At 36.3% G+C, this 24,512-nt stretch overlaps 1 long non-coding RNA gene across 1 annotated transcript; it reads left to right on the top strand.

The window, feature by feature from the left end:
- The first annotated feature begins 14,941 nt into the window (after nt 1-14,941).
- On the top strand, nt 14,942-19,771 carry LOC129136788 (uncharacterized). The gene is made up of 4 exons (XR_008538706.2): nt 14,942-15,371; nt 18,105-18,195; nt 19,284-19,378; nt 19,546-19,771. It is a non-coding gene; the product is annotated as an uncharacterized LOC129136788 (long non-coding RNA).
- The last annotated feature ends 4,741 nt before the right edge of the window (nt 19,772-24,512 follow it).

The following is a 24,512-nucleotide window of genomic DNA, read 5'->3' as shown; positions in this document are numbered from 1 at the left end:
TGTAAAGACCCACAGCAGAAAGAAACCGTCTGTGAATCAGGAAGCCAGTCCTCACCAGACACTGAATCTGCCAGTGCGTAATCATGAACTTTCAGCCTGCAGAACTGTGAGGAAGAAATTTGTGTTGTTTAGAAGCCATGCAGTCTATGGTATTTTATTATAGGAGCCTGAACTAAGACACTATTATAAATTCTAATATTCCTGTCACAGGACTATAATATGTAGTCCCAATGTTCTCAGCTGGGGTGATATTGGGTGCTCCTACCATCTGGTAGGTTGAAGCCAGGGATCCTGCTAAACATCCTACAATACACAAGACAGCTCCCACAACAACAACAAAAAATTACGTGGTCCCAAATGTCAGTCATGCAGATTATTCTACATGTGATTTGATAAGCAGTCTGTGATGTAGTACTTATTAATCAATAGCCAAGATGCTAGTTGAATTGTAAATATTTAATCTGGTTTGTATGTTCCCAAAAGTAAATTAGCTAAATTGGCCCTATGGAGTTGTGGGTATTAATAAAGAAATTGTATTGAATTATTTGACTGCTTACCTAGATAGCATTCAACAATTAGCCATTAAAAAGATGGAAATAAACAAGAAAAAATACTATGGAAACTGTTTCATTGACAACAACATGAATTCATTTCTTCAAAAGTTATGCTGTGGTGGTAGAAACACGAGCTTTAGATTCCAAAGGCCGAGAAAGGCAACTCGGAACATTGTGAACTTGACAGTTTGGTCTTGTGTCTGTGAGTCCCAGTTACCCTCTTCTGTAAATTGCAAGCTTTTCAGGCCATCTTGTACAGCTGCTGTGATTATTGGAATTGAGCTAAGCAAGGCAGGGCATATGTTAGGGTCTGAAGAAGACAGCTATTATTAGAGCTGGTACCACTAATGTTAGACCTTTTATTAAGATAATCATTAATATTCACGGTGTGTATTCCCTTGGTATGGCTTGTACAGAATTCAATATGAATAGCAGAGGAAGAAAGAATCTGCGATTAGACTTCCTTGCATCTTATCTCCATATTTTTTTTAGCTTTTAGAATTTAGGAATTTTTCTGAGTCCCACGTAAAATTCCCAGTTCCTCATCTATAGATCTAACTTTGATATATTTTTCTTCATGAGCTGCATCAATGTTCAGAAGTGTGTTGGTCTTTTCTGTACAGAAGTATGAAGAGCTGCTCCTATTTTGCACGCTTACCCTAGCAAACATTGCTGGAAGAAATAAAACCTACATTAGGAAGGGTAGGGCAATGTTAGGGAGGAATATTGGAGAATTATGGCAGAGTCACCTCTGTTCCTAGCCCACTACATCCTGTGAAAAAAGTGATGTCTAATGAAAGTCAATCCATTCTACTTTAATACAGATGGTTAATTATCATTGACTCATATTGATATTTTATTATAATGACCTCATTATTAAAAGGTGGATCCAATTAAGAATATATTTACATAACAATAATATGATTTGACTAGGAAGTTTCTCACTAACACTCAAGTGTCTAATTTCATTAAGCTAATAAATATTGCCAGAGGGCTACGCATGTGATAGTCGTGTCTGAACTTACCAATGGCTAAATTCCAATTTCCCTGAAATGGCCCCTGGCATTTTAAGTGTTCTCCATGTCAATGAAGTGCATGATTTTTAAATTTATTTTATTTTTAATTATTATGGGTACATAATAGTTGTATATATTTATGGAGCACATGTAATGTTTTCATACAGGAAAACAATCTGTAATAATTGGGGTATCAGTTCAAACAAGGGAAATACATGATTTTGATTTTTGTCTATTCCCAAGTTTTATTTGGATCCTCTGTTAAAATCAATTCCCTAATTACATCTTCTGTACTAGATTTTAGTTTTCTACCCTAAAGGATACTTATGTTGAAAATCTTTATTAAATATATTTTAAAAGCAAAGTTTACTGTTGTGGTTGCTTTACTTATATTAACTAAAATAAAGATTTTCTGCTTTTAAAAACAAATGCCGTTACTGCAAGAGTTACGGTAATTCTTAAGGAATCAGTTTTAAAAAATTGGTGAAATTTTTTTCCTTGCTCAAAATACTAGTTTTTTTCATAAATGTTACTGATTGAATGTCATAAATTGTCAAAATTGAGTCATAAGAATTCCTTCTCTAAATGTAACAAATTATCATGATACTAAATTTTTTAGTAACTCTCTATAAATAATCCTACCTTAAAAAAATGTTCTTCTTTCTTTAGAGACAGGGTCTTGCTCTGTTGCCGTGGCTGAGTGCAGTGGCATGATCATACTCCCAGCAGCCTCAAACGCCGGGGTCAATGATCCTCCCATCTCAGCCTCTCCAGTAACAGCTGGGACTACAGGCTCATGCCATCATGCCCAGTGAATTTTTCTTTCATTTTTTTTTTTTTCTCTTAGAGACCGGAATCTATCTATAAGGCTCACACTGGTCTTGAACACCTGGGTTCAAGCCATTCTCCTACTTCAGCCTCCCAAGTTGCTGGGATTACAGGCTCAAGCTACCTGTGTTCAGCCCAACTCTTTTTTGACTAGCACGCTGGGCACATATCAGAACACTTCTCATTTGATAAATAAAAGCTAGTACTTAAGAAGAACATAACTGCCCCTGCTCCAGGACTGTTCAGTGAAATCTTTATTGTTATTTTAATGGACTTAAAAAAATAATGATGCACTATTTTATAAAACACCATTTTAGTTGATATGACAACTTAGGTACATTGAGAGTAGATACCATTTGTAACTTAAAATGTCTGCTAAGACAAATCGACCCCAGGAAATTGGGTCTATAACAAAAACATGTATAAACCCTCAGCAGTAGCAGTATTTTTCTAGTACCAGCAGGAGAAGTAATGAAGTCTTGTTGACATTAAGCTGGAGCAATGCTTTTAAGTAAAGGCCTGCCTAATTCTCGGATAGAATAATCCATAACTCAGCTCTCCAGGGGAAGCTCCTGTATTACCTCATTTCTATATTCAGCAGTCATAAAAAATGTCATTCAGATGACCTGAGGTGTACGATTTCATACAATGAAAAGAAAAAAGCTATCTCCTTGCCTGCACATGGGCCCTCTTCATGGCCAATTGGCAGTGGCCGAACCTTTCCATCGCAGTTAGTTACTTGGTTGGGTTTCACTACATTGTTACCAGATCTTGAAAAACATAGATCTTTAGGTTAAACGAAAACCTGAAAGTTGATGCCTTTAATCCTGTCTTTTACTAAATAATTCTGGAAATGACTTGCGTCAGTATCCATTCTGAGGTCCCATTCCCTGGATACTGCTCTGATCTCTCACTGAGAGTTCTGTTCATCTAGTACCAAGTAGCAAACCAGATTTGCTGATGTTTTCAATGTCAATTCTATCATCAATCAATCCTTTCACATTCCTAGAAAATCCATATGCAATTAATCTTATTTTCTTCTTCCTTCAATTAACTGAAGTTAAAGCTTAACTTCTTTTCCTTTAAGCCCAAAATAAAGCGTTTTTTTCTAATGTATTCCCTGAAATTCTGTGTATATTTAAAGAATAATTTCTCCTCTCTTGGAGTGCCTCTCCTGATGAATATACATATGAAGAAAATAAATTAATGAGAAATAGCATAGTTTTGAGAAAATGAGTATGTCTAATACCTCTGGCACAAAAGTTTTAACATATTGAATGGATGGCAAAGCAGGGGGAAATATTAATTCAACCAATCCAGTGGTTCAAGGAACATTCTGAAGGAGCATTTCTTCAGGTTAAAACACTTGAGGTTGCACAGTTTTCAAGAGTGGCTCTGAAATGTGAATTGATCTAAACTGTACTGGAACATAACTCTTAGTTTCATCTTGTAAAATATCTCTGGATAACAATTTATTACCCATCGTGAAAATTAGCTTTTCTGTAACCTTAATAGTGGGTCATTTAAATCATAACCTTAACACCTTTATTATTATCACTCACATTCTAATACTTGATTAATAACCTTATCTATTATTATCCCAGGCATAGACAAATTTGCAGAATCCTCTTGAAGCTTTGATTGTTACAGACTGAAGATTTAGATGCTTTAGTATGTATTTTTCTACCAAATCCCTCCAATCACAGTATTTCATCAACCAATGTATGCTTTAGGAAAATTTGTATTCTACAGTTTTTTCTTAAACATGACATATTATAAAACATCAATTCCTTTGCCAGTTGGTAGTATTCTTAACATAACTTTTCTAAGACATTTAAAGCCTGACATTTTGAGGCATTGCATTATACTTTATTATAAATTATAAGTGTAGCACATCTATCTATTCAATGATTCATTCTTACAATAATTCCACAAATATTTATGAACCCTTCCCTCTGTCAGGTATTGTTCTAATTGTCAGGATACAACTGTGAGTAAGACAAAGCTCCCTGCCCTCAGGGAGCTTACATACAACTGGAGAAAAAATAAAATCAATCAATAAAATAACTTTTTACTGTAACAATCAATGAAGCACATTGCCAACAACAAAGAATAGAGATTCACTCTCCAAGTTCACAACGCAAACACAATGTATGGTGTTTATTTTTCCCAGAACCAGAATATAGTAGATTGTCAATAATTTTGAAGAAGTGAATATCATATACAATAAATATTGTCCTGGTAAAAAGATTATCAAGAAGTGTTCTGACAGGATTATGTGCATCTTCTTCTGTTTACAGCATGTAATATAGACTGAAATTATATATTGTACTTATTCATAAAGTACAAAGTGGTTTAAAAAAGAAATCAAATGAGTTTAGGTGTGGGTGTCTTTTACACTCAAGATGCTTGCAGTTTCAGAGAATACCAACAAAGAAAGATTATCTTCACCAAGCCCTGAATAGTTTTTATTGTACCTTTGCGAAAGAAAACTGCCTGTTATGCAGCAGTTATACTTTCATACACAGATGAACATAAAAGAGTTGGAAACATCATTCGTGAATTGGAATAATACTCCACTGCAAACTTCTCTCCTTGGTCTCCTCCCATTCTTTGTATTTCTGTGATAAAGGGGCAGTTGAAAGCCATTTGCATAGCTTCTAGTCCTTGAAAAGACATATTGTTTCCCTTTTGCTTTTATTTTGATTAAATATTCTCATATTCATAGAGTACCCTGATTGGTAAGTTCAACTCATCTTGGTTTTGGTCTAGAGGGCAGGATAAAGTGCTATCCAATTTTGAGAGCTATCTGCAATTTTGCTTAATATTCCCTTTGCATAAAGTCAGAAATTTTTGGAGAGAACTATAATTGCCCCATATTTAAAATATTATTGAGAATGCAATAGACTGAATTCAAAATGCACTTTGAGATTCAGCCTACTCACTTAAAAAATAATTTTTTCCAAGTTCATTTGCAAAGTTCTGTTGAATTCTTTTTTTAGTTATACTTAGTTATATTTAAAAACTTAATAAAAAGCCCTGTGCTATAAGAAGTTAGTGTTCTTTGCCATTATTCCTTTTAGTTTTAAAGGTACTTTGCAGCACATGTGTTAGTACAACTTATAAAATCTGGTAAAAATAAAAGGGAATTAAAGATGTTATTGAGATGCTGTGAGTTTGCAAAACATAATTTAAAAAGTTAGGAATTAACTACTCATTTCTTATAATAGTGTATTTTTAACTCTTATCTAACCTGGAATCATCTTGCATTGTTTAGCAAAATTCATCTTGCCTTTTTGGAGTCAAATGATGGCAAAACAGCTCAAGCTGGAAAACTGATCATGGATTTTGAAATAGCCACCGTCTTTTCTGCTCCCAGAATTTTATGAATATTTTTTTCTTATTTTTTTTCTTAATCCTAAGGTATTTCATTTCTACAAAAAAATTTATTGACTCACATAGTTTGTCAGGTATTTAATAAAGAAAGGTTTTACTTCTTGTGTGTTTATTCATTTGCTTAATCACAAAAAAACTGTTTCCTCCAACTGTAATTGATGTTTCTTTAGCTTCTTTGACTCTTATCAAGTGGTTTGTGTTGTTATCATTGACTTTTTGAATTGTTTAGCACTTTTTTGTCTTCGTTTCAGTAACTTCACATACAGTATGTATTCAGAAAAGAGCCTGAGGTATGTTAAAAGGGGTAATGTCAGCGAGCCCCGCCACGTCACAGTGACAGCTTCAGGTTCCTGATATCTTCTTCAAGGTGATAACCATTAATAGCTGCTTGAAGGGCTAGATGTATTTTGGTTGTAACAAAAGGGAGTGTAAAGTGTTGCCAGAATCATGGTGATATTCTACTGGAGAAAATAAGAAACACTAGAAAAAATAAAATGAAAAACTTACCTCTAAGTATGATAAACTCCAAAGAAAGATGTAGATAAAAAAGACACTAAGATATTTGTGTGGCATGCTATAAGCAAGTTTTGAATTGTATTCTTCAACATTTGATGAGACAAAAATTCGAACTCTTAATAAAAATTAACCCCTCTCCTTTTTTTTTTTTTTTTTTTACTTTTCTCTGTGCCAGGCCTGCTGGATAAAATTATACTGCCAAAGACCTTGGTCTGAAGCCATTATTTGTGTAGCCACTTCTTCAGAAATCAGAAAATCATTTAAGCTTGGGTTAGACAGCTGTGTGAAGTGTTATCAAGTAAGTGAAGTCTGCAAATTAGACAGAAAAGTATGCAGCTGGCAAAATAATCTAAAATGCAACAATTTTCTGAAATTCTTGGGAGCTAAAGAAGGGACCAGGAAAAAAAGAAAAAGAAACAAAAATGTTTTCTAGGCTAGATTTTAAAGAAGTCAAGATTATATATATGTAGCAAAGAAAGGCCTTACCTATAGCTTAATAATTTTAAAATGACATTTCTAATCCAATTATATGTAATAATGGGAATAGGACAGACCTGGGCTAAAAACTGACAATTTATGCCTAAGCGTGTGTGCACCTGTGTGTCTTTTTTAGTGTCTGTCTAGGTAAAATGAATTCTCTAGATTAAGTGGAATGAACCAATGAACTCATAGGTCACCTCCTCCTCCTCTGCCAACTTTTTCATTTTGATTTTTACTTAGCTTAATTGCTTTTGGTTTGAAATTTGCAATCCTGCTACTTGAGGTTATAAAACAATAGTTGACTTAATAAGAACATACCAACTAAAATTATCAGGAGAAATTAAGGAATTTCAGGTCAATAGGAGGATGCAAGGGAAACCTCTACATTACAAACATTTTATTTATATCGGCTGCAGTTCTCTGTTCTAGTTATGTATTGCTGCATAATAAGTCACCACAAAACTCAGTGTGAAAGCAATTATGATTATCTTGTCCCTGATGCTGCAGTACGATCAAGGCTCCAGTAGATATCTCAGCTCTTCTCCGCATGCATCCGCTGGGCCAGCCCAAAGGTAGGGGTTACTTGACAGGTGGGACTAGAATTATTGCAGACATCACTTGGGTTGGCAGTGAAGGTTGCCTGTCAGCTGCGACTTTGCCTGAGGCCATCTGCTAGAACCTTTGCACATGTTCTTGCATTGTGGCTAGTTGGCTTTCTGGCAGCATGTCTACCGGGTTCCCAAGGGAGTATCCCAAGGAGATAAAATGGTCAACCATGGCTTTCCTTTAGCCATATCCAAAAAACATACCTGAAACTAAGAAGAAAAAGAAGTTTAATTGGACTTACAGTTCCACATGGCTGGGGAGGCCTTAGAATCATGACGGGTGATGAAAGGCACTTCTTACATGGTGGCGACAAGAGAAAAATGAGGAGGAAGCAAAAGTGGAAACCACTGATAAACCCATCAGATCTCATGAGACTTACTCACTCTCATGAGAATGGCACAGGGAAGACCGGCCTCCGTGATTCAATTAGCTCCCCCTGGGTCACTCCCACAACACGTGGGAGTTCTGGGAGACACAATTCAAGATGGGATTTGGGTGCAGACATAGCCAAACCATATCACCGGCCTTGAAGGTCACATAACATCCTTTCTACTCTATTCACAAAGTTCTACCTTTCAAAGGGAGGGGTCCGTCACGGAAACCACCTCATGGGAGGAATGTCATTTAATATGAGCCCAAGGAACAAAATATCTTGCAGACGCCCTCTTTGAAAAATACAGTTTGCCACAGTCTGCCACCTGGCCACAACAATCCATTCCCCTCTTCCATGTAAAATGCATTCAACGTCTCCCTCAAAATCTAAGTCTCAGGCCTTTATGATATATGTTAGTTTGCAAGGGGTGCCATAACAGATATTTCAGACTGGGTGATTTAAACAATAAAAATGTATTTTCTCACAATTTTGGAGTCGGAATTTTGAGATGGAAGTGTCAGAATGCCTGGTTTCTTTTGATCCCTGTCTCCCAGGATTCTCCCTCTGTAGATGGCCCTCTCCTCCCTGTGGAGATGGCCGTCTCCTCCCTGTGTTTTCACTGTCTTCCCTCTGTAATTGTTTCCAAATTTCCTCTTCTTGTAAGGACGCCAGTCCTATTGCCATGTTGGGTTCAGGTTCAGCCTAATAACTTCATAGTAATTTAATTACCAACTTAAAGGCCCTGTCTCCAAATATAGTCATATTCTTAGGCACTGGGGGTTAGACATTTATCATATGAATTCTGGAAGGACACAATTTAGTCTATTCCATGATAGCTGTTTGAAGTCTATTACCTAAATCGTCTCCAGGTACACATGATTCTACTTGGTTGCATTCCCTGAGTATTTGCTTTCAGACTGAAGAACTGTGAATTAAAGAGAGAAGTGTTTTGTCTCTCCTTCTCCAGCCCCATCGCACACAATATACAATGGTGACACAAGCAGGGGATATAGACTTTCAAAACTACTCTTCTAAAAGGAAGAGACCAGGAGGCTCACAGAAACCACTAGCCCATGGCCATTCTGAAATCCTGTGGGATACATGCTGCTTGTTCCTTGGTGATAACTTTATGGATCTCCTTCTTTTAAAAGATAAATTAAAGCTCTCTATAAGGGAGAGTGTGTTTTTATATTTGTAGGAGAGAATTCTTCCTTGAAATCCTCGTGCTGTCTTCGGGTTCATCATTTCTTATTGCAGGTAAAGGAGTACCCTGGCAACAGTGGCAGGTTGTATTTTCTAAGTTAGTCATCACAATGCACCCTCTGTGTATGTGAGGTTGACCTGCTCTCACTGAGGGGATATGTCCCATCCCTTTGCACCTGCGTGGGACTTAGGGGCTGCTCCACGTGAGCAAGTATGGTGAAAGTGATGCAAAGCAAGACCCAAGGTGAGGCCATAAAAGGCCACGCACTCCTGATATTCTTATAGGACACTCAATTTTGGATCCCATCACCATGCTGTGAGAAAAAACAAATAGCAACATAAAGAGATCCTACGTAGGTGTTCTGGCTGATAGCCCCATCTGGGGTTCCAGCCAACAGCAGTCATCAGGCATGAATTAGAAACACTGATTATTTCAGTACCTAGGATCGAGCCATCCCAGGCCTTCCAGTTGCCCCTCTCGACGCCACATGGGATACCTCCTCTAAGTCTGGCCCAAATAACAGTTTAATGAGAAAAAAAATCATTGATGTTTGATGCCACTTAGTTTTAAAGGGAATTGGAACAGAGTTCTGTATCTGGAGGAAGGTGCTCCTATAACAACCCAAACACTGACATTAGCTCTGGGCTGACGCAGTGGACACAATCGAGGAGGACACTAAACGATGTTCACAAGAGAACCTTGGAGAGAGTTAGCAGAGACATAATGGGCCTGGAGGAGGCTTCTGAGTAGGGCTTAACAAAAAATATGAAAAATTAAAATGATAGTAAAAGCTGGCAGAAAGGAGACCCTTGCTTTATACTAGCAATAAGTTTCACAACGTTGTTGCCGGAAGTAACATAGGAAATCAACAAGGATTCTAATTAAGTTGATAATGTAGTGAAGAGATTTTGAAACAGGTAGTGAACCACAGGACCACGTGACTTTCTCTACCTCCACATGACAAATGAGAGAGGGTGAGACAAACTAGAGAAAGAACTGTTAACTACAAAAGACCTGGGATTTGCTGGGTTTGAAAATAAAACTCTTCTTCATTCCTAGTCTGTCCAGATGGCAAAGTCTGCTGAGATTAAAAAATGGCTTTTGGGCAGAGAATAAATCCAGGACATTGTCAAGAAAACAGAACCTAAAGATGAAGCCAAGGGTGTGACTGGAAAGCATGTTTAAGACATTTAAGGTGGTGCCTCAGAGACCCTTTCTAACAGATGTCATTAGTGAAATCATTAATAGCATCTATTTAGAGAACAGTTCAACTTAGCTCTCTGAACCTCTTCTTTTATTGTGAAATAATATTCTTGTATTTTATCACACCACCTTATATTTTCAATCTCTGCCATATACTTTATTCATTTAATCATTATTTTAATGAAACATACTGGATGAGGAGGGCAGATATCATTGCTCTCCATTGTCTCCAATGACATTACATTCCTTGAGGTCAGCTTAAGTATCTATCTTTGTTACCCCATCAGCCCAGGGACTAATTCTTTGACTTTAGAAAGTGTCTCTCTGCCAGGCTCTACTCACACTACCACCTCTGTTATCTCATCAGTTCTCATGATAACCCCATACAGGCAAGGTTATTACACCCAGATGTCAGATGAGGTAACTATAAAACCCAAAAAGGTTGAATAAATTTCCCAATGTCACATTGCTACTGTGTGTTAGAATTGGAATTCTAATATGGTCTTTCTGACTTGAAAATAAGCAAGTGACCTTTCCATTTTACTCAGCCATCTTGCATGTAATAGAAACACATGCATATATGCACTCAAAGGAAGAAAAGAAATAATGTCATTTGATTTCTAATCTTGTGGCTCTGAAACACTGAGACTTTATACTTTCAGCATCTCCTGACAAATCATCCCAAGGCAATGCTGTTTTTAATATTAATTATTCAAATAAGTTGTAAAATAGTTTTTGAATTTAAAACTAATGTGGAAAAGGACCATTCGTTTAACTTTTATTGTGTGATATTTTAATCCATGGATAAACTGTTCGTAACTGTTAATATAAGTCTTTCTTGATTTTTCTTACCTATTTTCATAAAAAATGATAATCTAGAATTATATTTGCATAACTTAATTACATGATACCTCTGAATAAAACAGATACTCAATATTTAGATGGTGACCACTTCATTTTTCCAAATTCCATATGTGTACATTTGTGTGCATTATAGTCACTACTTGAAATATTTTATTTCATAATCTAGTGACAAACTTGCTGATATGGTTTGGCTGTGTCCCCACTCAAATATCACCTCGAATTGTAATAATCCCCACATGTCAAGGGCAGGACCAGGTAGAGAGAATTGAATCATGGGGGCTGTTTCCCCCATGCTGTTCTCTTGATAGTGAGTTTGAGTGTTTGCTTCCCCTTAGGCCATGATGGTAAGTTTCCTGAGGCCGCCCCAGCCATGCTGAACGTGAGTCAATTAAACCTCTTGCCTTTATAAATTACCCAGTCTTGGGTATGTCTTTATTAGCAGCGAGAGAATGGACTAATACATTTGCCTTCTCCTTGTTTTGGAATTGTCTCTATATTCATTGGTTTTGGTGTGTAGAGCCTGGCAATGAGCAGAAAATGAAGTGTGTTGTGTCATTCACGTAGTCATTTGTTCATTCATACTTCTTCCAACAAAATGTACTAATCTTGGGTGTCAGACACTGAGTTTATCCTTGATTTATTATGGTCCTGAAGCACATAGACAGATAAAAGGGAAAATTCATTTACAATGCAGTGTGAACGTATTATTGTAGATCTGCATGTAAGACGCAATGAGAAATCAGAGCTGGAGGCCGGGAAGGCTTTTATTAAGAAGGGATTTTAGATCACAGCCTTGCAGGTCTTAGCCAAATTAAGCAATTAATTGGTGAGTATGGAATAGGTAAGTGGTCTGTCAAAAGGCTGTGAAATTAAAGCAGAAAGATTCTTTATTTTGGAAAGATAAAGGAAAAAATTTCTGACTTATCTACCAAAAATTTATGAAATAAATTTATAACATTTATTTAAAAATGTATAACCATAAGAAAATATAGGAGGTGTTTTCTATCTACATGATTTATTTCCTGAATATCTATATATTAGGTGGAGTTCCCTTTTCATTTTCTAAAGAACTTAGGTTCCACACTATATAATATTTGTCTTATATGACTCTATTTTAAAAGTACGAGTCTTGAACAATATGAATGGTACACACAAAAGGATCAAGTAATTTTTTTTATTTTGCACATTTTCCATTTATATTCTTCCTTAATGGGTTGCCATAAATATTTACTTGATGTAATTTTTGGTAGCAATTTTTAGAATAATTCTAACTATTACAAAAGTAGCATCAATGAGAAGACCTACAGTTTTAATATTGTTTTATTAGTTAATATACCTTCTATATTCTACATATTGTGCTAAGTCTTTTGTACAGAGTATTTCTTTGATATTCACGTTAAACTCTATTAAGAAGTAAATATTGTTATTACCCCCAGATACCTTTGCAGATCAAAAAATTGAGACTTAGAGAAACTTCAGACACAGAGTAACTGAATATAGAAAATATTTAGAAAATCTTATTTGATCCAGTTGCAAGAGAATTTCAAGCAATGTGACAAAGTTCAAAATTATCAATTTATTACTTAATTACTCACATTCCAAATTTGGTTAATGTTTATGAATAACACACCACCCGAAACTTGGTGGCATAAACGACGGCCATTAAAATATGGTTTTCTTTACCGGCCTTGGTCCAATGTAGAAAGTGAAATTTCACAGTAATTCGAACAGGAAAATGTATACTATAAAATATAAACAATTAAAGATAAAAAGTGAACAATTAAAGATAAAGAGAAAAATTTATAAATAAATATATAACATAAATAATTATTAACTTTTACAGAGTATTGAAATCATGGAGGAATGTCAAGAAGCAAAAAGAATTGTAAAGAATTTAAAAAATTCTAAAGAATATAAGATGAGCAGATATGATATGACACAATATAACATACCTATGTAATATAAATATTATATGAAGAGTAAAAAGTAAGGTAATACAATGTAACATAATTCAATACAATAAAATCTGGCATAATATGATATGGCATGATCCAATATGATCTAATATAATAGCTGTCATCACTGGCGCTAAGATACAGTACCCAAGGAAGAACCACCCCACTTCCTCCCAGGCTGAAAACTAGGCTCCCAGACCTCACTAGTGAGGACATAGTCACCAATCATTGTGTGGCACATAGGTTTCTGTTGGGGCATTCTGATGGAATTTGGTGAAACTTCACCCTTTGGAACTTACAGAGCTCTAAGATGCTGCGGGGGAGCCACGGCCCACTGCGTGCTGCGTGCTGCTGGCTACAGTGCATTGCCTGGGCCACCCATGCCGCAGGAGCCTTCACAGCAAGAACACCACAGTCAGGAAGCACATTCCTCTTCTCCAGCAGTAATCTTTTCATCCCCCTCCATTGGCCAGGCTTAGTATCCTGGGTCATGTCTAAATGTGGTTCTCTTGTGTTTTTTTCTTGCCTGTGTCATGGCTTGTAATTTTGTTGTTGTTGTTGAAAGCTGGGCGTGTTGTATAGGACAATAGGAATGGAGGTAATAGGACTATAGTTTGGGGGCTTATGTTAACCTGTCTAGAATTTGGGTTGTGTTGAAGGTTTATTGGTACTCCAGGGGTCAGAGTCTTCATATTCCTCTATTGGCCTTGCCTTTGTCTCACCTGTTAACTCCAGACTTTCCTAAGTGATTCTGCTCAAAGAGAGGGTCTCTATCTTGTACATCTTTTAGTGAAAATTCACTTTTGGTGTAGTGATAGATGTGGAAGATGGAAAATGTTCTGGAAATTCATGACTCATTCTCCATCTGTTAGTGGGCTTGTGTTCCTGAGCTGCGACCTTCACTTTCACACATTTTTTTTAGCTCCCCCACTCCTCTCAGGTGAAACAGGAAGGCTGGAGGGGCCTACACTCAGGTAAATGACCTTTCCACAGGTAGATCAGGTTCTGATAAAGTCTTTTCCTGTGGGGTTAGGCCTTTGTTTTAGAGAATTTTCTTGGTATATTTCACAGCTGTTACTTTCCCTTCCTTCTGCTAAAGCCAAAAGGGGATTTTTCTTAGCTCTAAGAACTAAGTTTCTAGTTAGAAACTAGTACTCTTGTCTCTAAGAATATGGTCCCTAGTAGTTCCTCACTTTCAAACTAACCCACACCCAGCTTCCAGCAATTTATTAAAATTACCCTCTAAGTGTTCTATCAGATTATGTCTCTGGTAGCTTCTGTCCAGGTATATCAACTCCACCTGTCAGCTGTGCCTGTCTCTCCAGATTTTGGGGTGGTTTGCCCCAAAACCTCAGTTCTGTAATGGGTCCAAGAAAACATGTTTAAGTTTGTTGAGCTTTTTCTTATTACATGTAATAGAGTGATCACTTCCAAGTTATTTGACTTTTGAATGTCAGTATGTTTCATAAATTAGTAAAAACCTGTTGAGCAATTAATATATACCTACTTCTATATTACTTTCAGAACATATGTGCTCTTTTAAACCCATGTAGTTTTCAAAATGTTTTGAATTATGACTGACCCCAAGTCCCAATTCTCTCAAAATTGTCTCAAATAAACAAGTATTGAGCCATCGTGATGAAATATGTTTGTTCACAGGTTATTCCATTTAATTTTCTCTTACCACCTCATTAAGATTTAAATAGTAACTCAGCTTCACAGAGAAGACTGAGGCTAAGAGAAAAGGATTGTCCAGGCTGAAAGGTTAGAAAAAGGCAGAAGCTGCTCTTCTACTCAGATTTCTGACTTCAATTCCACAAAGGTCTTAAAAGTAGGAAAGCAACACTTAAGCACTTTAAATAGCTATGAAAAATGCAAAATGGAATCTATTCAAGCCCATGATTCTGTGTTAATTGTGCTCTGATGATTGTTCTCTTTCTTTGCAGTCCCACGGTAACGGAGGTGGAAGTCAGTTCTACTTCTCTGTTGTTTTGCAAGGAATGTTCCTAGGAATATTCTGTTGCACCCTGGGAACATTATCTTCATCCGTATTTTAAGCTTTTTATAGACAAGCAAAAGAACCATTTAAAATATATATACCACAGCTTCTGATATAGTGTTGAAATACTACAGGCATATTAAGCAGTTTCTCCCATTCACAAAGGATGAGTCAAGTGAGATTTGACAACAATTTTATGAAACTGACAAAATGAATCACAATCAATTAATATGTAATGGTTTTATTTATAAGAATTTGATGGTCAAAGCTGTGAAAGCTTATATACTTCTCTCTGGAAGCAGGATTAAAGGAGTTCACTCTTGGTGAACTCACCAACACACAATCTTGAGCTGGAGAAGTCATTACATCATTACAAAGTATGTAATTTTTGACTTTTTATTTATTAATCCCCTTAGATACACAATGCATTTTACAATAATGAGAAGTTGTTTCCTAAAGTGACAATCATTTTTCTTCATAAACATAATTTGCTTCCTTAACTATTTAGGAGTATTTAGTTCCTTTAGAGTCCATACCTGTTTTTGTCTTTATGGGGCATTCCACAATTATCCTTCACTTGCCATAAGTGAGTCAATCTTTCAGTTTCATTGGTTCCGGAAACCTGTCTTCTTAGTATTTTGTTATATTATCTTTCTATTTTTTACTTGTTATGGTTAAGAAATACAACTTTATCAAGTAAAAGTATATAAAAGTAGATTTTAATTTCTCCATTTGTTAGACTGATTATTCACTATGGGCAAATGGACTTAAGTAGGCCTTTCAGATTATTCTGTGTTCATATGTGAGTAGCAGAGTTTTCACTTTGTATCCTAGAGGGTATTATAAACATTAATTAACTTCTATAACAACCCTGGGAAATGTAGGCTGTATTATGTCTATTTTGTAGATAAAGAACTTGCAACTTGTAATCAAGCTATGCTGAGCTAGGTACTGAAGAGTTTCTCACAAACAAGGAGATATTGTCACAGGTTTCTACTGACCAAAAAAGAAAAAAAATAATCAACCGTGTTTGGCTGTCATTTTTATTTGTGATTTAAAAAATTTTTAAAGTAAATATTAATTTAGTTATTACAATGGGCAAAGCATTAAGCCCACCCACATTCTTTCTTGTTTCTCACAAAAGTTATTCCCTAAACACATTCTTTTTCCTTACATTCACAGTTTCTCACCACCCAATTTGATCTGTAACCTTGCTTCTATCTGTTTATTATGAATTTAAGAACAGCTGGTGTTTGATTTACCAATTTCCCACCATTTATGCTTTTTATGTCATCTATTTTGACTCCAATTTGCATATGTCTGCAAGCATTCTGAATATGAGAATTCTCTGCTCATCTTTAATCCAATTTATTTTTGTTTCCTGAAGTACCTTATTCCCATACTGTTGTGACCTCTTTCTAATACCTTCTGTGTCAACTTCCTCATGTGTGCTTCCTTTCTGTAGTTCCCATTTAAAAACCCTTTGATCCTCTCCCTTTCCAATGATTACCATATTTTCCCAAATATTTTATAGTCAAATCCTTTAACTTCCGTTTTTATACTCACTGTGCTCATTCCCTTAGCACATATCCCTTTCTCTAACGCTTGCAAAATCTTTCAAATCTAGCATACTTCAGATATCTGAATAGCCAGACGGGCTACTTCTTTCCATATCTTACACCTTTTTAATGTTTTCTGCAATACTTTAAACATTTGTCCTCTCTGCAACATTACTAGACAGGTTCCCTTCTTTAAGTTCTAATCTTTTGAAGCTTCTGACTTCCCTGGGCCTTCTTGACACTGTATTTTCTTGCGCTCTCTGACTGCTCCTTCTCTGTTATATTTGCAACTCCTCTTTTTTCTCTCACCTCTAAATGCCTCATGAGGAAACCAATCCTTCCCTCTGCTCTTATAAACTGAACCTGCTCTATCTGTGAAGCTTAACACTGCCTAGGAGAGTAGTCATGGAGTAGAATACATAGCTGTACCCTGGATGCAGCAGATCAGAAACAATGTCTAACTAAAGCATTCAAGAAAATAAAAATAACCTTTCTTCATTTCTACTTAAATGAGCTCTATTCGAGTTTTGATTTCTTCATTTCTACTTAAATGAGCTGTATTTGAGTTTTGAGATCTCATTCCACCAATGCATGTCAATGCAAGGTTTGAATTCTGGTGCCGGTCTGCCATCTTGAATCTTCCGCCTAAGATCGTATTTGCTGAAGGATTCATTGTGTGGTGGGATCTTTAAACAGAAATCCGAGCTGGACACTGACGAGCTCGTCTTACCTCCGGTTTGCCTGTAGGTAACGGATAATTTTGTGTCCTATCTAAGGCTATGTAGCCATTCACCAGGTTTATAATCACGTGGATATGATACCCTCTTAGGGTCTGAGGAGGCACATTTACATAGATTTCCTGAAAACTCATTTCCATTCTTTAGCCTTTTAATCCTCTTCTCACCCTACCCCTCTCCCCAGCTCCCTCACTCAAACCTCTGTCTGGTGTCAGGGAATGGGACCATCAATTTGAGACACTGAATTTACATGTTTTCTTCATCTCTGTCTCCCTGTTTACTCTGTCTAGCGCAAATGATCTTCTCTCCAGCCTTTATGGGAAACTCAAGTCTCTAGCTCTCTTCACAGTGACATTTCTCTCACATATTGAAGTCCCTCCAGTAACAGTTTAGCGTCCTGGAGATCAAAAGCAAGATAGTCCTTAATTTCTATTATTTTTTGTCATGTTAGAATCTAAGATAGACTAGCCCCTAGAATGGAGATGAAAAGGGTGGCAAAGTTCATCAGAAGAAAAATTATAAACTTCTATCCTTTCACATGACACCAGTTTTTATTTAGCTAGAGGCAAACTATGCTTTATATCTTCAGGCCTGTCATCATCAGAGGAGAGATAAAGGAAGTCTTGTTGTGGCTTCTCTGTGCTAACTTCCTAAAACCATTTAATCCATTTCCAGAGGTATTGGTGGAATCAAAATAAACCTCCTTTCCCCCTTTTCATGCCCAGGTTAACTTTGAATCTGGCAAGTAACTGAACTTTTTTACCTGTGCTTCTGCAGTAACCCAGAGCTAAGATGTTTCCTCCCAAACCCCCAGGCACATGACATTCCTCAGAGAAGCTCTAGGGTCCTGAGGAAGATTGTAGCCTCTGCCACGATCCCAATCCCAGCTCTGTTGATACAGCGGGGTGAGTTACTTCCATTTCTGTGCTTCTGTTTTTACTAAGGCATACTCATAGTCTTTGAAGTACAAAGTTATGAGAATTCATGGAGTAAAAGACTTAATGCAGAGGCTAGAACATAGTATATATTCAATAAATGTTCATCACTGATATGATGAGGACACTGGGTCTTAATAGAGTACTTGGCAAATATTAAGTATTGAAAAATTTTTGAAGTGTCCGTTCAGTAATTTGAATGACAAAGCTAAGGCTCAACTGAAAACTCTTTTCTAGTAACTCAAATTCTATGCCTTTTTAAAAAGGTTCTTGTTAGTGAGACAGTAATAAAATTAATATTTATTTTATTTTTTCATCAGCAATGAAAGAGTTCATGTAAGTTTTGTGGCTGATTCAGTTGTTTATTGCTTCATACCCAACTACAGAATTCAGGTGCTTCTGATTCTGTGGGCTGGCTGGACAGGTCTTCTGCTGGTCTTTGCAGGACTCACTCATGAGGTTCCTTTATCTAATGGGTTTTCTTGTAGCTGAGCTATACTGGGATTCTGCATTGGATGAACTTCTCTCTCCCTGTGGACTCGAGGACTCTCCACATCCACCATTTCTGAGCCTCAAGGAGGATGACCTGGGTTCTTGCATGGCAGCTGGGTCCCTGGGTTCCATGTTCCATGGAGAGAATGCTTATCAAGTCTCTGCTTGGATCATGTTTGCTAATGTCCCATTGGCTCAGTAAAACCACATAAACAAGCCAGGATCAACATGGGAGGGGGCTAAAGAAGATGCAGAATACTGGAAGTGCGATTCATGAGCAAGTATCAACGTAACTGTGCACCTAGATTCTGGGGGTTTATAAAGTGTGAAATTAGTTCAGCTGGAAAATACATTTCTCAGACTCATCTCCTCTGCATGACTACAGGTAAGAGTTGGCTAAAGGAAGTAGTCCATGAAATTGCAAGGTGGTAGGGAAGCAATTATCATTACTCCGTAAAGGTTGTTATGGTCAGATATAATGTCAGGTGAACACATAAGTGCCTGCGGGGCTCCAGTTTGTCCTCGCCTTCCTCTGATTCATGCCCAGCTCACCTTCATGTCCACAGAACCTGTTGAACAACAGTGGTGCCAACTCCACAAACCAGATGCTCGGCTCCAGACCCACTGAGCACTGATGGCACAGAGGCTCAGCTTCCCAGAGGTGACCCTCCAGTTTTCCTTCTTGGTCCCAGTTTGGTGCATGATTGGCTTGTGTGGTGGCTGCAGAAAGACTCTTGCTTTAATCCTATCCATGTTCCATTCCCAAATTTCCAAGTTATCCGCACACTTCTGTAGGGCCTAACCCCTATTCTACTTTCTCCGTAACAGTTACTGGGGCTCTGATTCTTTCAAGGCCTCCTGATGTGGTGATAAGCTCCATATTTTTTCTTCTGGGCCTGCATACACCATAAGGCAGGAGAAACAATTGACTTACAGTTGTGTAATTTTAACATCTGAAGAAAACTTTGTGTTATGAACTGAATAGAAAAATAATCAAGACAAGCTTTCTATGATTCTTAATAAAATGCTACATGTTCATACCATTTTACCTCTCATTAGAATACTTCATCTTTAAGTCTCATTTTTGTGATCTCTAAATATTGTATGGTTAGATGTGATAAAAAGTATTATGCAAACAAATGTGAAATTCTAAGTCTTTATACAGTTGTCTCAATTTTACTTTTCAACCCAATCAATCTTATTAACTTTGTATGTAATGTTCTCTATTTCCTTACAACTGTGATTTTCTTCTTTAAGCTGTTAAATATTATTTACCTATCAACAGCAACAAAAGTTTTCCACAATTACCAAATCATGCAATACTCTGGAGAAATACACTTGGAAATGATGACAAAAGAAAAAAATAGTTGGTTGAATTTTCATTAACCTTGATATAATTTATTCCTGTCATGCATTCTTGTATTGATTCCTCTGTGATATGATGAGGGTTATTTTTTCACCTTATAGTTTTTTATTGGTAAACGATATGTATGTATAATTCCTTATTATATAGCTACAGTAGTTTTTGTAGTTAGGAAAACAATCTATTCTTATCATAAAAATGGTCAAATATTATAGAAATTACCAAAATATGATATCAACTTGACCGGTAGAAATAACTCCTATTAAATATTTAGTACTTCAGATTTAATTTTCTGCACTGTTATAGACTGAATGTTTATACTCTCAAAATTTATATGTTGAAAAATTCTAACACTCAAAGTGATAGAATTAAGACATGGGGCTTTTGAGAGGTGATTAGGTCATGATGGTGGGGTACCCATGGATGTGATTAGTACCCTTGAAAGAGAGACCCCCGAGAGCTGTCTCGCTCTGCTCTTTTTCCACCAGGTGAGTCCATCTGTCTTCCAGGAAGCAGACCCTCACCAGACACCTTATCTACCAGTGCCTTAATCTTAGACTTCTCAGCATTAAGAACAATGGTGAATAAATTGTTTAGGTCACTAGTTTTTGGTGTTTTTGTTATAGCAGCTCAAATGGACTCAGATACTGCACATATTATATATGTATGCAAACACACACACATAATAGGGTTATACTATTTGTCAGGTTTTCTCATTTCTATTATATGGCAGGTTTTCCCACTTAAGTCTATAATTTTTTTGTGTTATCTGTACATCATGTTATCAAAAATGTTATAATCAAAATTGTTTTTATTCCAATGAGAGCATCATTCATCTTGACAAGTGATTGGGTAAAAGGAATCTTCTTCTCTGCTGCATTTAACAATTGATATCAAATAATTAATACTGACATTTTCCTATGGTAAGTCTTGATGAAGTACCTGGCCACCCTAAAAGCCTAACTCTTGAGCAGCCTCCTCATGATCCACACTTTTATTTGCCTGTAATACAAATAAATAAGATCATCGTGTGCCAATATGTTAATGTCTTGTTCTTAATATACATTTCAGGATTACGTTTCCTTATTTGGGGATTGAATTCCTCTAAAAACATACTACTCCCCAAGGAGTATAGTAAAGATCGATAGAAACATTAATTTAAGAATGTTTTTCTGATAGTTGAAATATTTATATCATAGCCATGGTATATTTATGGTTTCTCAAAGTCACAAGCATTAAATATAGTATCATGTTGTAGGAAAACAAATTAATTTAGAACAACTCAGTACTTTGATTCTATAGTAATTGATTTATGACTTAATCTTTCCAGTTTCTTAAAGCCATTCTTAAAATGGGGATAATGACATGAGATTTGCACATCGCATGTTACTGTGAAGATCATGATGAGGAAGCAGCCTCTGGAAAAAGCCACCATTGGATCAGGTTTAAAAGCCTGCACTCTGGTTTCTATGGGATAGATTCACATCCCAGTCTTACTACTCCTTAGCTGCATGATCTCAGACAATTTAGTGAGCCTTTTTGCACCTTGTTTTCTCATCTGCAAAGTGGGTGAGATCATGATAATCACAGTAGTAGTCATTTTAGAGTTGCTATAAGGATGAATTGAGTTACTAATTGTAAATTAGTTGATACAATTAAGTAACAAATTTAATGCAGCAGTAAGTAGTAAAAGTTTCATAAGTGAAGTATAAGCATGAGAGTCCTTTTCATATTTTGAGAACTAAATGTAGAACTAATAATTTCCATCTTGGTTCCTTAAAAAATTATACAGAATAAAGGAAACAAAAAGATGATGTTTCATTTGATGGAAGGTAGCTATGTTCCTGGTGTTTCCTTAGTAATTGAAATTTATCTTTAAAATAGCAACGTAGAATAATAAAACATCCAGAAACATTTATTGCAAAAAAAAAAAATCAGTACTAATATCCATCCATTTAAAAAGTTTTTGGAGTATGTTTCTCTTTTTTCATTTAATATTTAATATAAATATGCCTGTATTAATTCTTACAATGCCAAGACATTTGTAAATTAAACATTAAAAGTACTTACTATTTTAAAAGTACTTATTATTAAAAGTACTTAATATTTCAAGTACCATTGGAAATACACAGAACTGTAGTCATTTTTGTTGGTCACAATTCCAGGAAAGGAACGAATCTGAAGCACATAAATGTAAAATCCACTTATTTGCCATCCCATCTTCATTTATTTCAGAGTAAAGTTATCTAAATGAACCTATTTTCTAATTAAGAATTTCTTTTATGGCCAGTAAATTACTTTCAAGATTTGCCCTGTAACTCTGCAGAATGCCACCAGCATACTATGTCTTGAGGATAATAGAGAAAATTTCTATATTCATAAAAGAATGTTTTCTGTCCAGAATTGCTTTTGATTAATATGAGGCTGCATTACTGACACTGCCTTTTTCTGGGAAAGAACCCTGAGTGTATTTTATCTAAGTGCCGTTATTGTTCTGGAAATAAGATAGCAATGGCATTCGTTAGCTTTGACTCTAATGGCTGTAAAAGCTATGGGAAAGTAGGACTTTGTGCTACGTTTGCATGAGATAATGACGGCTCATTGCAGGCCAGCTTTCATGAACTTCATTTGTGCCAGAACGGTAATGCTGGGCGTGTACTTAGGGCTTTTCCTCTCGAAGGCTCCACATACCACTTTTGAACGTGTCTGTCAAAGTAGCTGGTAGAATCAATGAAAATAGCCTTGGCCTCCAGCATGAATGATCTAAATTGAAAGAAGCATATTGAGAGGGCTGGAACCCAGTCACAAATTCAGGGACAGGCAGCCGGATAATGAAGCACAGGCACCTAGTGGCACAGCTGTGTCGCATGCCTCTGGGAGCTAGAGGGGAGCTTCGCCACCATTTGTCTTCCATTTGCACACCCAGAGAGCTGTGTTTATTGGGGGCTTGTGATCCCCTATTCTTTTTTCAACCACCCAGGGGCATCTGCTCATAAAGTGTGTAATTATTTATTTTTACAATTCTGCATTATCCAGATAATATTTTGAAATCTGGACTGATTTTTGAAAAATCAAAAAACTGCTTTTTCTGCATTGTTCAAAATTGACTTTGAGAAATTGGCTAGCAGTTGTGAATTGTTTCAGTTCATATCCTGCGTAGCTAGAAGTTATAAAGCTATTCTTAAATATGATGCCTAGAGAGGGGTTTGGTAGATGGGGAGTCAATGCACAATGGCATTAAGAAAGGTGGAAAGAATGAAAGATTGCTAGGAATTTAATAGGCTTCAACGCTTTCCTTTCACCCTTCTCCAGTATGCAGAGGTGAGGTTTGGACTGTAGACAAACAGGTAAGCAGAAAGTAATGACTGGAGGAGGTTTCTCAGTAGAAGCCAAGGAAGACCTGGTGCCAGGCTTCAGGTAAATTCTAACTCAGAAGCTGTGAGTTTTCAGTCAAGATTGACCTGTTGCTCAAGATACAAATTGCAGTATTTGAATTTTGTATAAAGATAATAAATAGGGTCTTTTCACTGAAGAATCGTAAAGCTTTCAAATATTAAAGGACTATAAGATTAAATTATATGCCATTATTTACTACCAAATCATCAACTACCAAATACCTCAGTGCATTTTCTAGCATTAACTTTATTTAGTACCAGAATTATCACAGAGTCTAAAGTTATTTCACGCTTAATTTTGTAGAAATAAATAGATCTGTAGAAATCTTCCTTATGGATTCAATATTTTGGGAAAGAAGCCTCAGTGATGTATATTTTGTTGTGTTAGAAGTGGCTATCTATTGTTACTTTGTAATAAATTATCTTAAAGGGTGTTTATTATAAGTATCACATATAATCCAGAATATTTTCCTTTGGAAGAGGCAAACCCAGTTAAATTGGGAAAAAGAATATAGTCTGCAAATACAAACATTGAAAAATGTGACCTCTGTCCCTTTTCAACTCTTATAGGACAAATTCAGAACTCAACTAAATGAAATTCTTTATATTGTTAAAAAATTTCCCCTAGATCTCAGACAGATGCCGAGATCTGTTTTGTAGCATTCACCCACTTTGATTCTATAATAACTGATTTATGATTTAATCTTTCCGGTTTCTTAAAGCCATTCTTCAAATGGGGATAATAACATGAGATTTGCACATCACATGTTACTGTGAAGATCATGATGAGGAGGCAGCCTCTGGAAAAAGCCACCATTGGATCAGGTTTAAAAGCCTGCACTCTGGTTTCTATGGGATAGATTCACATCCCAGTCTTACTACTCCTTAGCTGCATGATCTCAGACAATTTAGTGAGCCCTTTTGCACTAAATCTCACTCTCAGAAATTACACTACTTGAAGAATGTACCTTAAGAAGAGCAAACTTAATGGAGCTTGAAGGTGGTGTCAAATTGAGTGTAGGCACACAACAATACGT

The sequence above is a fragment of the Pan troglodytes genome, chromosome 14 (assembly GCF_028858775.2).
Source record: "Pan troglodytes isolate AG18354 chromosome 14, NHGRI_mPanTro3-v2.0_pri, whole genome shotgun sequence".
NCBI classification, from domain to species: domain Eukaryota; kingdom Metazoa; phylum Chordata; class Mammalia; order Primates; family Hominidae; genus Pan; species Pan troglodytes.
Note: the sequence above shows the minus strand (reverse complement) of the source record. Positions and strands in the feature narration are given on the sequence as shown.